This window comes from Felis catus, chromosome C2 (assembly GCF_018350175.1).
Source record: "Felis catus isolate Fca126 chromosome C2, F.catus_Fca126_mat1.0, whole genome shotgun sequence".
Taxonomy (NCBI): Eukaryota; Metazoa; Chordata; class Mammalia; order Carnivora; family Felidae; genus Felis; species Felis catus.
The window spans coordinates 79,372,726-79,388,846 of NC_058376.1; the positions used below are offsets into that span (position 1 = coordinate 79,372,726).

The 16,121-nt window shown below is 40.1% G+C and overlaps 1 protein-coding gene across 7 annotated transcripts in view; it reads right to left on the reverse strand.

The window, feature by feature from the left end:
- The window catches only part of LOC101096257 (LIM domain containing preferred translocation partner in lipoma), a 692,709-nt gene that overhangs the window by 537,735 nt on the left and 138,853 nt on the right, over nt 1-16,121 (reverse strand). The gene's annotated exons all lie outside the window — the stretch shown is intronic.

Consider the following 16,121-nt stretch of genomic DNA (forward strand, 5'->3'; position numbering starts at 1 on the left):
TTTTCAGAGATTCAGTGTCCAGACCTTTTAGCTCCCATCCCAAGTGTCAGTGAAACTATATAACTTAGCCTGGGAAAAATTCTTTCAAAGAATCATGATACCTTTTTCTTCTCCCCAAAGTTTTCTTTCAAAGGTCAGTGTTTCTTCAACTCAGTTCACCTGATTCAGCAAACCAATCAAAGACCAAAGATTAAGAAAAATTAAATTCTACCATCTTGCATAGATAGGTATGTGGGTGAGTGGGTCGGTGGATGGATGGACAGATGGACGGATAGATAGATAGATAGATAGATAGATAGATAGATAGATAGATAGACAGACAAGAATAAAAGCTAAAGTTATTTGAGCCCAGTTTACAAGCTGAAGTTGCCTGCTCAAGGAAAAGGACTTTTGGAAACATTGTACTCCTTCCTGAACCCTTACCACTATAACAAAAATATCAACATATTCAACGAGTAATTTTTCTCACCCTACTTTCAGATAAATGTTTGCCTTTCCTCAAAGGTAGTGAGTGTTACAGAAAGCAAGTCACGAAGATCAACATCTTTGGGATGAGGAAACAGGGAACCAGAAAGGGAAACAGAATTACCCAACTCGGCTCCTTCCTATCAGAACCCCTCTTAAACATGCCTTCAGATAGTCAGACCTTAAATTAAAAAGCAAGGCCAAAAATATTAAAAAAAAGAAAAAGCAACTACTGTGAACAAAGTACAATGCTAAGTAACAAAAGGCAGAGAGAGACAAAGAACCCAAGGCTCTTCCTGGCCCTGAGAGGTTCTGGAACTATCTCCAGCCTCCTTGGAGGGCATCTGGCAGGCTTTCCTGGACCTGACTCCCTTCTGAGGACGCAGGTTTCCCTGCAGCCCCTCTATGTGCGTCCTCCTGGCCCCCAACACTGCAGATACACAGGGTCCAAAGCCAGGGCCAGGATTTTTCTGAAGCCTCTTGTCACGTCTAGACCATTGTTCTGCTGCCACACAACCAGACTCTAGCCTTCAACTCTCCCACTTCCAATTTTTACTTTTACTTCTCCATGGAGACTCCCAGTTCCTGGGATCCTCTCTTTTTCCCCAGGTGCCATTCCCTTGTGGCAGCACTGCTCCCTGGTTCAGGGTAGAGCCCGTAAACAATAACGTGTCAGGCATCATGGTGGTCCTTTACCTACCTTCGCAGCTCTCACACCTGACACCATTTGATCATGGTGCACTCAATAACACCTTAAGAAGCTAAGATACCAACACTGCAAACCATCTTCGGTGACAACCCTTTCAGTCTAGAGGGTAAAGTTATTGAAGCATTTCCTTACCCATTACCAAATTTGATTCCCACAACTGTAGTAAATTAGGCACAGCAGAACTGGATGCCCATTTAACAGAAGGGGAAGCAAAAGGACAAAGAGGGGAAGTAATCTCTACCAAGGGTTCACAGGAAATTGGGGGCACTGCTGAAATCTAAACCCAAATTTCCTCATATCTGGGGCCCAGGATGCTTTTCATCTCCCCATGCACCCAAGGCTCCAGGATCCCCTGCACAAAAAAAAAAAAAAAAAAAAAAAAAAAAAAAAAAATGACGCCTCAGTAATGGTGAGGACAAATCATTAACCTCAGCAGGATTAAACTAGTATTTTTACTTGACGTAGACAGCGGGGAGTTAAAAAAAAAAAAAAAACTAAAAAAAGTTCTCCTAACGGATTCTGGTAGAGACGATTAGCAGAAATATCTTGCAAAGAACGTGGGTGTCCTGGAAGACTCATCGTCGTCATCATTATAATTTCTAATCATGTTGTGTGGGCAGGTGTCCGTGTAGCAAAAACACCATTGGAACCCAGATTAGCAGTTTCATCGGGAGACTAGAAACTAAGTCTGCAATTCTTAGACCTCAAAGTCTGAATCACAGCTTTCCCCTTGGGGATCAGCAAATATGCGGTCTGTGCCTTAGCAAGGACTGTTGGGCCTGCCGCGGGGCGGGGGGGGGGGAATCAAATCCCAGGTCCACCCAAAAACACAGAGTGGAGCAAGGTACCAGAAGCTTCCTGTGCGCCTGGAAATACCACTAGATTCAGAAACAGAAGGCCAGAGTTGTAGTCCCACGTTATGGCTCTAATTCACTGAGTAACTTTGAATGAATCATTTGCCTTCTTTGCATTTTTGTTTTCGTTCTCATCTGAAAATTGAGAGTTTTTCAACTATTGGTTTTCAAATGAGACATGGGATAAGATCAGGAGGGAAGGCAGCCAGCAGCAGGGTTTTGGGCATCCCCTAGTTCTGCACCCTCCCCCACAACTGCAGCACATCTGTTTTTATCATTTTACTTCAGGCCTCTGCAAGATTTAGCTTCAACAAAGGAGCCAAACCCACAAAAAGCATGGGCATGTTGTCTGTTAACCCACCAGCTCTAACATTCTGATTCTCCTCCAATATGTTTTCTCCTGGGCTAATCTTTACAGAGATCTTTTCACCCAGTTGTACTTGACTGTATTGGTAGACTTTAAAAATAAATCTGTTAATGACATACTCTGAAAAAGTAATGTGAAGCATGTCAGTAATTTCTTCCTCCTCCACATGAGCAGATACCTAGAGAAAATGGCCAAAGATAGCGGAGAAGGACCAGAGCAACAGGAGGGAACCCACCACAACTCCCATGATTATTTCATAGGGATATATTAATTCGCACAAAAATATCGCTTAAGCATCCGCAATATGATAGGCATTATGATAGTCTTGAAGTGAACAACAAACAAAGTCCCTGTCCCCATGAGGCTTATTCTAATTGGATCTCACATTTTTTTTAATTTCTATTAATAAAAAAGCAGAAACGTATTTTCGTGTGTGAATTAAGAGTCAAGCTCAGACAATTGGAAAAACAACAAAAGAAACTTGGGCAAAGCAGAAGAAACCCATTACTGACAACTTTAAAGAGAAAATAAAGAATAGTAGGGCCAGCAAATAAGTGCAAAAGCTGTTTTGTGAATAAATAATAAATAAAACTTAGCTGAACTAATCAAAAACGGGGGGGAGAGAAATAAAGCACAAAAAAACATAAAACTGTAAATAACAACATGGAAATAAGCACAAACACAAAGGAAATGAAAACAATTATATGAAATGATTTAACTCCATGCAAATCTATCTGAAATCGGTGACTTTCCTAAAATACAATTAACATAAGTAACCACAGAAAAAACACCAAAGAAAATGAGTCCAATTAGTATAGGAGCAGAGAGATAAAAGGCTGTCAAAGAGTCAACAACCTCCACCCCTCCAAAAAAGGCACCAAGTCAAGGCAGTTTCACAGGGGAATTCTATCACATATTTTAGGATTAGATCATATAAGTGGTGTTAAAACTATTTCAAAAGGAAACAAAGAAAAAGAAAGGCCTTTGAATTATTTTATGGGATTTAAGCATAACATCTATACTAGAATCTGACAATAGCAAATATACACATATACGCACTCACACAATTTTCAAATAATCTCACTTAGGAAAACTGATGCAAAACTTGTTAATAAATTATTACCCTCTAGATTCCAATAACACTAAAAATATAATGCACAAACTATGACTAAGTGGAACACTAGCATGATTTCATGTTTGAAAAATGTATTTATATATTTCACCAAATTACAGAACAAAAGATAAAAATCTAAGATATTTACTCAGCAAAGAAAAAAGGAGACAATGCATGATGATTTCCATCGTTTCCAAAGCATTAAACATTTAACAACTAGTCTCTATTTTAAAAATAAAAAACACTCTCAGAATAGGGATGAATTTTTTTTTAACACAAGATATTTCTCAAACCAAAACCAACATTACAATTAATAGGAAACATTATAAGTATAAGCATTCTCATTAAAGTCAGGAAAAAGAGAAGGAAATTCACTCAAACTCTGCTATTTAATATCTACTCCTCTTGATGAAACAGATGATACAATTAGAAAAATCTATAAGATTTATAAAAAATAGAAAGAAAAAGGTAAATTATAGCTATTGCCAGATTATATAAGATTACTGAACCAGAAACTCAAAGAAATTTATCTAAAACTTATTCAAATAAGGGCGCCTGGGTCGCTCAGTCGGTTGAGCGTCTGACTCTTGGTTTCAGCTCAGGTCATGATCTCACAGTTCATGAGATCGAGCCTTGCGGTGGGTTCTGCTCTGAGAGCACGGGACCTTCTTGGGATTCTCTCTCTCCCTCTCTCTCTGACTCTATCTCTTTCTAAATATAAATAAACACATAAAATTTAAAAAGTAAATAAAATTTGAAAAACTTATTCAAGTAATGAAAGAATTCAGTAAAGTGGCTGGATAGAAAAACCCATATACTGATAACAAGAGGCTATATAAACGCACGTAAAATCAGATGCTATAATATAAAATAATAATTCCATTAACTAGAGAAAACCAAAAGTACCTAGTAAAATAAACTGATAAGAAATATGCACAGTCTGCGTGAGGAAAATTTTAAATGCTCCTGGTGATATAAAACAAGACTTCAACAAATGGAAAGGCACTGTGTTCTAGAAAAAAGAAATACCATCTTTACAATGCATAATGTAAATGAATAAGTTTGGCGCAATCCCCATAAAAATATCAATGTGACATTACTCTCAGAATTGGACACGTTCATTCTAAAGTTCATGGGAAAATAAAGTGCTAAAAGACGCAGAAATTTAGAAAAAGAGGAACTAATGAGATTGGAGTAGCCCCATCAGGTAACAAAACATATATAGGTGCAATAATTGAAAGCATAAATATGGTGCAAAAAGGGACAGATGAATGGAACAGAAGGCTCCAAAAATAATACAAATTCCTAAGTAATAAGTAATTAAACATTAAGAAATTTAATATTTAATAAAAGTGCTTTTTCAAATCAGTGTGGAAAAAGAACGGACTACCCAATAAATAGTGTTTGGACAGGTGGATCTAGAAAATATCAGAGTGGATCCCTACCTCGTATCTTTTACCAAAATATAATTTCAGTGAATCAGTGATGAGAGACAGAGTGAAAAAGAAAAAAGAACCAAATGAACAAGAAACCAAACGAACAAGAAAATTAGAAGATATTTTTTTTAATAACCAAAGTGGAGAAGGCATTTCTAAGTATTACACAAAGCCCCAAAACTATAAAATGAAAAGATTTAACTGACTATATAATTTTTTCTGTTATTTTTTTGCATACAAGCTAAAAAGACAAATGCAAAATGGTGAGGTGTTGCAACTCCTATCACGGACTAAGGGTCAACTTTTTCCCTGTAAAAAATAAGCAATCATTCAATAGAAAAGGAGGCAAAGGGGAGTTCACAAAAACAAAAACCAAATGGCTATATCCTATTTAAAATGATGTTAACAGTCACTGACAGCAACAGAAGTGCTAATTCAAACTATAAGATAACCAGACACAAGATACTGATACAGAAATGATCATCTAGCTATAGGATTGCATGAAAAAAGCAAGATACAAAATAATGTGTGCAGTGTGCTCCCCTTTGTGTAAATATTCTCTAGGCGTATAAACACATAAAAATGTCTGCCTCTACCCAGTTTATTTCTAGAAGCAGATACAAGGAACTGGTAACAGTGTAGACCTCTGGGTAGGAAAGGTAGACAGTTGAGACCCTGATAGAAAAATTTATTGTTTCACTACACTACACTTCTTTTTTGTGACTTTTTAATTTTGCACTATATTTTTGTGTTGCTTGCTCGGTTATTTTTTTTTTATTTTTCTTTAAAGAAAGACTGGACAACAATGCACCAATGAGGACATCAAATGCAGGGAAAGGGAGCCAGCTAGATAGTCTGCAGCCTTCCATCTCTGCAATTTAATATGGCCTATCAGAAAGAGGGCGACAAAGGTGTTGGGCTTTGAAGCCTAATGCAGCCACTTAACAGTGTTGACTTTGAGGAAGTTCTTTACTGTATAGTGTCTCAGTTTCCACAGCTGTAAAACAGAAAGCTAAAATTGACATCTTAACAAGTTGCTGTCAAAATGAAGTATGATAACAGGTACAAAGCACCTAACCCAAAGCCTGGCAAGGAATACATGTTCAAAATGATGATGGTGACCATGGTGATAATATAACAACAACTCTAGTTCTGTGCTGCTCAACCACATACATTCAACCCAACACCCAGCTCGCCCACTGGCCTCACTGGCCTCAGCTTCCCAGCTCATTGCCAGAACACTCCAAGTCCCCATGAAGCAAGAGTTGAATAATTACCAATTCCAAACACCAGTCAGAAAGACAACTGGAAACACCTGTTTCAACTCCCACATAGGGCTGAGGGAGGAGCGGAGGAGAGCTGTAGTTAGCAGACGGGGGAAAGAGGCGGAAACTCCAGTCTACTGACCCCCATTATACAGACTTCCCACCATAAAACTTCACATGTTGGCCAGGAATGGGCCTCTTACCCTCAACTCCAATGGCCTCTCATTTTTCAAAGTTACCTTGTTTCACCTTCAAGAGCTCCATTTTCACTGTGAAGGACCTATAGCACATCCCTCCATCAGGTGCCCCGGTCTCACTCCCTCGCGAACACGATAGTCCCAGTACCCACAAGGCCTCCTCTTCAGATTCTCACACATTAGTGGGCAAAACTACCCTTCCTGCTGTGTTACAAAAGGCCAACTTTGTCAGTCTTCCCAAAGAGGGAGGAGAAAAAAGGAAGCATTTAAAAAAAAACAAAAAAAAACAAAAAAACTTCACTGAAGACTATCCTGACAGAAATGTGGTCCCCTCTCTCTAGAACGTGATGACTGCACAATGGATAGAGAGGGTGCATCCTTAGAGCACTGGGTTTTCTTTGCGGTGATGGTGGCAGTGAGGTTTTTGTGTGTTTATGTTGTTTTATTTTTCCTTCTTTCTGTGTTTGGTCTTTGAGAAAGATTCTCTTATGGTGGCTATCAATTCTCATTTAAAGAAATAAGGACAATGGTGTTCATAATGAAACAAAAGTACTTTTTACTCTCTGTGGTCTGCAAGGAGTTTCACATTTCACTCAGATAGAACTCCATGTTTTACTAATGTGAAAGTGTGTGGTTTTGGCGATAGCCAAGTTCTTCTAATATTCAACCTTCTGTTGTTTCTTACTTGCAATTTACAGTAAAATGAATCCCAACTTTTCCCCTTTGTCAAAATCAGCCCATTTTTAAGACACCCAGGCCCCCCCAAACACTGTACTTGTCATGAATATCCCACTGGCATGAGCCTATTTGATCCAGTTTTGTGCATTCATCTCCACCATGAGACAGAATGCCCAAATTTGGTCTGTGGACTCCACAGGACATCACCGTTCTGAAGAAGCACTGAAGAAAGGCCAGTCCTATCTTTGCTGATCTCCCCTTCCCCCAAATTCCTTCCAACCTTCATTTTTGGCTCAAGTTGGACAGAGAGATCAGGCCTGTGAGTCTGCAACAGGAGAAAAGCTACCCCACCATCACAGCGGTAGCTTAATCATCATCCTTTACTTGGCTTATAGAGCTCCATCTTGAGAAGTTCTTTCCCACGGGCTTAACCATCCCAGCAAGCTCCTCCACCATGTCCAGAAGCAATTTGGGCTCAAAACAAGGCAAGTTAACTGCCCAGGAGCCTCCTCCTGCAGTGAGTGGCAAGATCAGGTCCTCGTTCCAAGTTTTACTAGTCTAGAGCAAGGGCTCTTCCTGCTCTCTGCACTGCCTGAGGAGAGCCACCTGAAGTTCCCCTCAACCCTGCGAACATCACCAACTCTTAGCTGCTGCTTCATGACATACCGCGACCCCACCAGCAAGGCCACCCATCAGCCCATCCCTGATGGCACAACTGTTCATGCAGGGGTTGGTTTTGATTGTTCAGGGCTTGGGCCATACCAGTGATGAGGTATTTTCACTACCACCAGGGTCCATCAATTGTCGGATGCATCACAGACAACCTGTTAACAGTCATCGTTAAAGTCCTGAGGTGCCAAATGAATTGTTTTTATTCAGAAATCAGCACTCTTTCCAGGTTATTCCTACGCTATTGTCACTCGCACTTTCGTCTACTTCCTTAAGTGGGAGAAGAAGAGACAAGGGTTAGGGATAGATCTCCGGTTACTCCACTTAATCCCTGCCTGCCTTTCCTTGGTCACAGCCCACGGTGTGCTGTTATATGAACAAAATCCGCTGTAAGAGGCTTTGATGAGTAAAGGCTGAGGACTACTGCTGTAGATAAGGAGAGCAGAGGGCCCCACAAGAAGCTGGCTTTCCTAGAAAGAGGAGATAATATCTAAATTCCCTAATGACTGGGTAAACCTCTACCATCAGTCCTGAATTTGTTCTACAGCCTGATGTTTGGATAACAGAACCCAGAATGCCCCTCTTGTAATCCCCAGCTGCCTCATTAAAAATTTTGTCCAAACAGAGTAACATAAATGTGTTATCTATTACTCAGGGTACACACACACACACCCCCACACACGCATACACACCTCAGAGCACAGAAGAGACCCAGTCTAGTGCTGCAGATGACTAAAAATGCAGCACAGATCAGGCCAACTTATCCTATCAGTGCCTAAGAGATAAACAGTCTTGCAAGTTACAATGAAGTTGGTTTGACCATCCCTGTTATCAACTTCTCTCTTGGGACTAAGTATATATTGTCTTCCTCACTAGACTGTAAGCTCTCTTCAGTGAAGGACCAATTCGTGATTCAAATAAACATGTAATGAGCACCTATTATGTGCCAGGCACTAATTGAGATGGCGGAGATACAGCAAAGAATGAGAAAAGACTAAATGTCCGCACTCCTGGAGCCTTACGACGGCAGAAAATTCACAAACGGGGAAAGGAACACCTAGTTTTCAGAGAGCAATACATTGCTTAAAGGAAAGTAAAATTGGGTATAGGAGGTAAGGAGTGCTTGATGTGGGGAGAGCTGTTGTTATTGACATGACTTTTACTTCTAACCATGGATTTGGAGTTTTCAAAAGAATCCCTATGACTGTCTAATCCCCAGACATACTGATTTAATTAGTGTGGGGGTGGGCTTGTGCAACAATGCTTTTGAAGGCATTCCAGTGATTCTAACATACCATCAGGGTGGACAACCACTGGTATGCTTGGTTGTGAAGGCAAACGGGCCTGGGCTTCAAACCCACCTATTATGTACCATCTGTGTGCCTCTGGGCTTTATCTCTGAGCCTCAGTATCCTTATCTGTAAAAACAGGATAACAATAGTAATGCACAACTTTCAGGGTTACTGTAAGAATTAAATGATGCATGTAACATGCCTAGCACATGGAAAGACTTAGGAAGTGCTGGCCATCATGTACCGTTATCTTTATCAATCAGGAGATGCATACTGGAAGGCTATAGGTCCAGTCTGGCCCTTTGATAAGTTTGGTTCGCCATATACAGAGTGGACTTATAAAGTGCTTTGCCGTTGCGGCTAAGAGCCAAAGTTGATGTTCCTATGCGAGATCACAAATTGCACTTTGCTCTTTCCCCAAGGAAGCATCTCTCGCAGTGTTTTATAAGAATTTGAATGAGTTGCCAACATTTAAAGACCTAAAGACCTCACGTAAAAATCTGACAACGCATTCCCATGGGCAATAATTGATTAGCACCAGACAGCCGCCATCTTTTTCAGAGAGAGTCCTCTCGAGCTATCCGCGTGCCTCACCACACCCTGTAGCTCCCTTCCAAAAGTGCACAATGATCGTGGCCGAGGACCAGTCACATTTCATCGGCACATCTGCACTGTTACCTTCTCTATAGTCAAGAGGAGAACAAAATGGCACCTATACCCAAGACTCCTGCGTGGGAAAAGGACAACTAGCAAAAAGGGCTTTGTATTTCACAAAGACACTGGAAGTATTTGTTTGTGGAAGCAAAGGCTATTTCTGTATATTAACTATGCAAGTGCAGTGTGTCTGCGTCAAAAGCATAAAACTTGCATGTCACCCGATCACTCTTCTACATAACTCACCTGGCCCCATAGGCATACAACCTATCATGGCCTGGGCACTGAAACAGGAGCTCAGCAAACACTAGCCCTGGAATCTCACAACTTTGAGAGGCACTTTCCAGTATCACCATTTTCAAAGATGAGGAAACTGAGCCCAGGAAAGGATAGGCAATGGCCTTGGGTCATATAAATAATAAATGGCAAAGTTAGCTGTGGAACCAGAACTGTCTGACGTCAAAGTTGAAACTTCTTCCACCTAGGGAGCTATTTAATGTAATTTAACTATTGAGGAGAACAACAACTAGATGGGAAACTTCTTGGAAAGAACGCCATCACTTTAGAATAGTGTATCTCTCCCTGGTCAATGTACTTGGAGTTCCTGCCAGTAATGGTGAAGACCACCCCAATAATTTCTGGCAACTGTGTCTTTCAGATGTTGAGAAACCTGCAAATTATACAGTGAAACCTGTTTCTCTCTTTCTTTTGTCCCATGTAAAGATAGTTCCACTTTTACTTTTCTCAAGTTTATTTATTTATTTTGAGACAGAGAAAGAGAGACAGGCGGGGGGGGGGGGGGGGGTTGGTGCATGCACACAGGGGAGGGGCAGAAAGAGAAGGGGACAGAGAATCCCAATGTGGCGCTCCATCCCACAAACCTGTGAGGTCATAAGCTGAGCCGAAATCAAGAACTGGACGCTTAACCAACTGAGCCACCCAAGTGCCCCTAGATAGTTCCACTTTTAAATCTACAAACAGATCACAAAAAGAAAAATGCACTTGTCTGTGTACGCATGTCTGACCACACGTGTGTGTGTGTGTGTGTGTGTGTGTGTGTGTGTGTGTGTTGACAAAGACCAAAACAAATGACTGAAATGGATGGATGAAGACATATTCAGGTTCAGCTCAAACACTGTCTCTTTGCTGAAGGCTGCCTTGATTCACCCGGTCAGAATTAACCTGCTACCAGATTCTAAAACAGGTCATGTGTATGTATCTTAGATCTGTCCATCACATCATATCTACGTGTTATGTGTCAAAATCCCCACCAAATTAGCATTCTCTGGAAAAAAAGATACGTTTCTCACGTTTATATTACCCACCCCAATCCAGCCCCATCATCAATTTTAAGCAGAAAACCCAGCACACAATCAGATGCAAAATAAGTAAGCAAAGACAAGGTTGACCATTTTCCAACCATGTTTCTATAAGTAAATGCCTCTTAGTATTAGCACCTATGGACCTAGGTTCTGTAGGGATGCAGAGATTCATTTTTTTAAACTTCAATTCAAGATGTGCATCATCCACTGGAGAAGAATGAAAAATGTACATACATAACCATAAAGCAGAAAAAAATTAAAATTAAACCTTCTAAGAGATACAAACAAAAAAAGTTCTGGCAGTTGAGACAAATGTGCAAAATATGAAATTCCTCAGAATTTTGCTATAATCTTTAAGTGGTCAATTAAAATATATCTACCCAAATAAACATGCAATTTCTTTCTCTGATAATTTACTGACATTTCTTTTTTCAAGTTGCTGACATTTAAGTATCAAAAGAGCTGTTAAGAAAGGTCTCAGCCGTAATGGGGAATTCAACTTTTTTTTTTAAAGGCAGCTTAAGAGAAAGTAGCTTTGTATTTTAGCAATTCTAGAAGAGCTTGACTTTTCTGACAATATAAGTGGAAAGAAACTTGAGTCAAAACACACAAGAAAGAAAAAGATGCTCAAGATATTTCAAGTCTACAATTATTTGCTGAACACATGCTAAGTGCCAGGAAATATGTTAAGCTCTCCAAGGAAACAGAGCTCAGTCTTTATTTGGGGTAACCGTGGGGTACTGGTCCAGCAAAAAAACATTAGGATATAACTTTATGATAAGCAGTATAGAAGAGGTGTGGGCAAAAGGCTAGGAGATTCAAGGGGGAGAGAAATTATGTAAATTAGGAATTCTATTGATAAATGTGGCATAGCACTATGAAAAGAAAACTAAATTGAGTAACTTGGCATTTGCATTATAATCCTGGTTTTGCCAATAATTTGGTGACAGAACTTGAGCAAGTCACTGCCTACATTTTAGACTTCAGCTTCTCCCATGATTAAAAAGGAGACAGGGGTGCCTAGATGGCTCAGTCAGTTAAGCGTCCAGCTCTTGATTTTGGTGAGGCCATGATCTCACATTTCCTGAGATCGAGCCCCGCATCGGGCTCTGCACTGACAGCACGGAGCCTGCTTCGGATTCTCTCCCTCTCTGTCTGTCCCTCCCGCTCCACTCCCCTCTTTCTCTCAAAATAAGTAAATAAACATTTTAAAAAATAATAATAATGAGACATATGACCCTCCCAGTGGTCACATTCTACAAAACTTAGTATTAAATAGCCTTCTGAACTAGAATTACGGCAAGAGGAAGTAAGTTTCCCACTATGTTGTTTGAATCCATTGCCCTCTTAGATGTGTGTCAACCAACAGATTCAAAAGCGATAAACCTAGTAGCTACACGGAATTTGATATTTTCCTTAAAATTTACATGAGTAACTAAATTTTATGTCATTTCACCATAAAAGCTAGAGTAGTCCTACAAGGTCAAGGGGGAAAATATGGAGGCAGGCAGAGAAGGGGGGGTGGATTTCCACGAGGGCTCCCCCTCCATTTCATGGCATGAAAGGTACAGAGTAATTCTAGGTCCAGCTGCCATCAGTCAGTACTGGTTCAGTTGGTAGGAAAAGTGAGAACTTTATCAGAAATGACCCCAGTATATCTTTCCAATGTTATCTCCCACTATTACTTCCTCTCAAATTTTTATCTTATAAACAAATATTGCCAAACTTGCCTTACCAAATCAGAATCTCAAGGGAGGGTGCTAGAAATCTGTATTATTAACAGCAAGTGATTACAATGATCGGGCAAGTCAGAGAAATCCTATTCCAGAACATTCAAACTATTCATCATTCACCACAAATTCCCTGCTCCTTGTCCCTTTGTGTTTTGTGTCCCTTTGTGTGTTTCTCCTGCCTGCACTGCTCTACTCCCATCTCTGGCTGGTGACATACATACACTTACCCATCCTTCAGGTCCCAGTTAAAGTACCACCTGATTCTACTACCTGAATACTCTCCTACATGTATTTCTTATTTCCTCTATGGGATTATGAGCTCTTAGAGATCAGAGAAAGAGTGTGATGCGTTCATTCATTCATTCATTCATTCAACAAATATTTATAAAGCACCTGCCACACGCCAGGCACTGCTCTAGCCACTAGTGACACAGCAATAAACAGACAAAATTCACTCTCTTCATGGACACTGTGGTCCACGGACCAAATCTGGTTCACCGCGTGTTTTGGTAACATTGTATTGAAACGTAGCCACACTCAATTACTTCCATACTGTTTATGACAGAGTTGAGTATTTCGCTCTTTATATTGAAATATTTATATTTACTTTATATTGTCAGATAGCAGAATGAGTAGCTATAACACAGACCATATGGACCACAGAGGCTAAAATATTTACCATCTGTCCCTTTACAGAAAAGTCTGCTGACCCCCCTGTTCTAGTATATCTTTCCCACATAGCACCATGCCTGGTTGACAGTAGGCAATTAATAAATGCTTAAAGAATAAAATAAAGGTAGAAAGTGAGAATGAGATCATAGAAGGCAGGTCCTACAGCAAAATCTCTTTCACCCAGTCTCCATCTTCCTCCTTAATTGTGCAACACTAATTTCCATCCAGGAGAAAATGATAGCAATGCTACAGTTCGGCATGATTACAAAGGGAGGGGGCAAGCTTTCCAACCTAGAAAAGTTAAGAATGAAATAAATTTGCTATGTCCTCAAAAGTCGTTACTATTTCAGTCCCATTTGTGATTGTAACAGCTGGCCTGGCAAAAAAAATACATCACAATAGCTGCCCTCCTGCCTTCCTCCAGCTTACAAACATTTGGGGAGAAGTTGTTACTGTGATTCCTTGGTTTGTTTGCCTCAGTAAGATGCACCTTTTGGATCAAGCTAATGAAACACAAAGTACCGGCTCTCCACTATGACAGGTAAGTCAAACACAAACACACAGCTACACGTGAGGAGAACCTCATTCTGTCAAATACTAAAGTAAAGCTTATAGATTCAATCGTATATCCAGAGCCTCAGAATGGCCTTTATCATGTCCCCATGCAAACCTTCTCATCTTTCACGAAACCAACTGAAAGCTGTGCCATTTGCAGGCTGCTTTTCAGAGGCTGAGTTACTATAAAACTGGAAGTGGAGAGCTGGTACACAGCTAAGGTTTTACAAGCACTGAGCAGTGCGGTTTACTGCAAAGAGTAACAGCTTTAGAATCAAACAAGTCTCGATTTCACCAAAGCTTCGCAACTTGCAAACCATGTAAATTTGGGCAAATCATTCAGCCTCTTTGAGTCTTTGCCTTACATTATGGGAATAACACAAGTTACATCACAGGGCTGATGTGAGAATTAAATAAGATAGGGAAGTCCTAAGGATAGGCTAGTGCAAAGCAGCTTTCTCGGAATCAGAAGAAGGTAGGTTTTCGGTAACAATTGGTTCCTTTCCTTCCATTTTATCCAATAGCAAGTGCAAAACAAATCCCCACACCTCAAAAATTCCTTTGTACATAATACACCTAAACTCCCTGAAAATGATTTATATATATATATATATATTATATTATATATATATATATATATATGTATATATATATATAATATATATATATATATATATATTTTTTTTTACTCAATAAATTTGGAAAGATAGCATCTCTACATCTATGACTCTTTCTTAGTCCAAACTCAAGAAAATTCTTTCCCTTCTTAATTTACTACTCAGAAGTGAGATAACAGCTCTTGTTTAGGAGTGCCTGGGTGGCTCAGTCGGTTGAGTGTCTGACTTCAGCTCAGGTCATGATCCCACAGTTCGTCAGTTCGAGCCCCGCACAGGGCTCTCTGCTATCGGCACATAGCCTGCTTTGGATCCTCTGTCCTCCTCTCTCTCTCCCCCTCCCCCACTCATTCATTTTTCTCTCTCTCACTCAGTAAATAAAATGTAAAAACAGCCCTTATTCTATCTCCTGGTGACTGATTTCTAGCAAAGTATTAGTTGAAATGACATTCCCCAAAATGCATTACATTAAGAGCGCCCTGATGAGCATCACAGAATGGGGTATCACATCAGTTCTGAACACTCCTCCAGATTTTGAAGCAAAACAAAAACGGTCAAGTCCCAATCATTTTCATTTTCTGGTTCTGGTGTCCTCGGCCCCTGTGATACCCTTTGTAAAATGCAACAAAGAAATTCATATGCTTCCATCAAAATAGTTTACATTTTACGGATAGACATGGACGGGTGAGTAGATGGACATGGGCAACAGATGAAGACGGAGAGAGATAAAGGAGAGGGGGAGGGGAGAATGGCCACAGGATGGATGATTACATGCATGACTGGACAGGTGGGAGGGTGGGAGGGGGGTGGGGGGCACATGGGCAAATGCAGGGATGGAACTCACCCAAACGTACGTGGCAAGACGCTAGGCAGACACAACAGAAACGCAAAGAAAGGGACAAAGACATAAGTCTACAACAAAAATATCAATCAATTTCAGGACTGAAATACCAGCAAAATTCCCTCTCCTAGCCTACTGCTCCTTAAATCTCCATTTTTAAATATCCAAAGGACTCTCTTCATCATTATGTCATTGCATCCAAAAATGTGGTAAATATAGGATTATATATGTGCACAGCAACAGAAAATGAATCCTCTGGGCAAAACAAATTTGCCACATCCTCCTAATAAGAGAATATAAAAGTATTCCAGAAGGCATAAAGCAACTTATCTGATATAGTGCATTCATGAGAATAACCATACTATTTTTCAATGTTTCTCTAATTAATGTTATGTTAATTAAGAGAACTTGGCCTAATAGATTTTGTTGCAGTCAAAATTTTCTCTAAATTAACAATTCTCCAGGTCTAACTTTACCTTCACTGAGATCTTAACTAAAAGTACTGCTCAACTCCAGCCCAATAGGTATTAATTTGGGATGAAATAAAATACGCCAAATTCCTCTACTGCAAAAACAGTTGTCAACTGCTTCTGACTTCTCTTACGGCAAGTTCCCTTCTTGGTAAACAGGAAGTACTGTTTACTGTGCTATGGAAAATGGAAACAATGGTCAAGCGTCTCACAA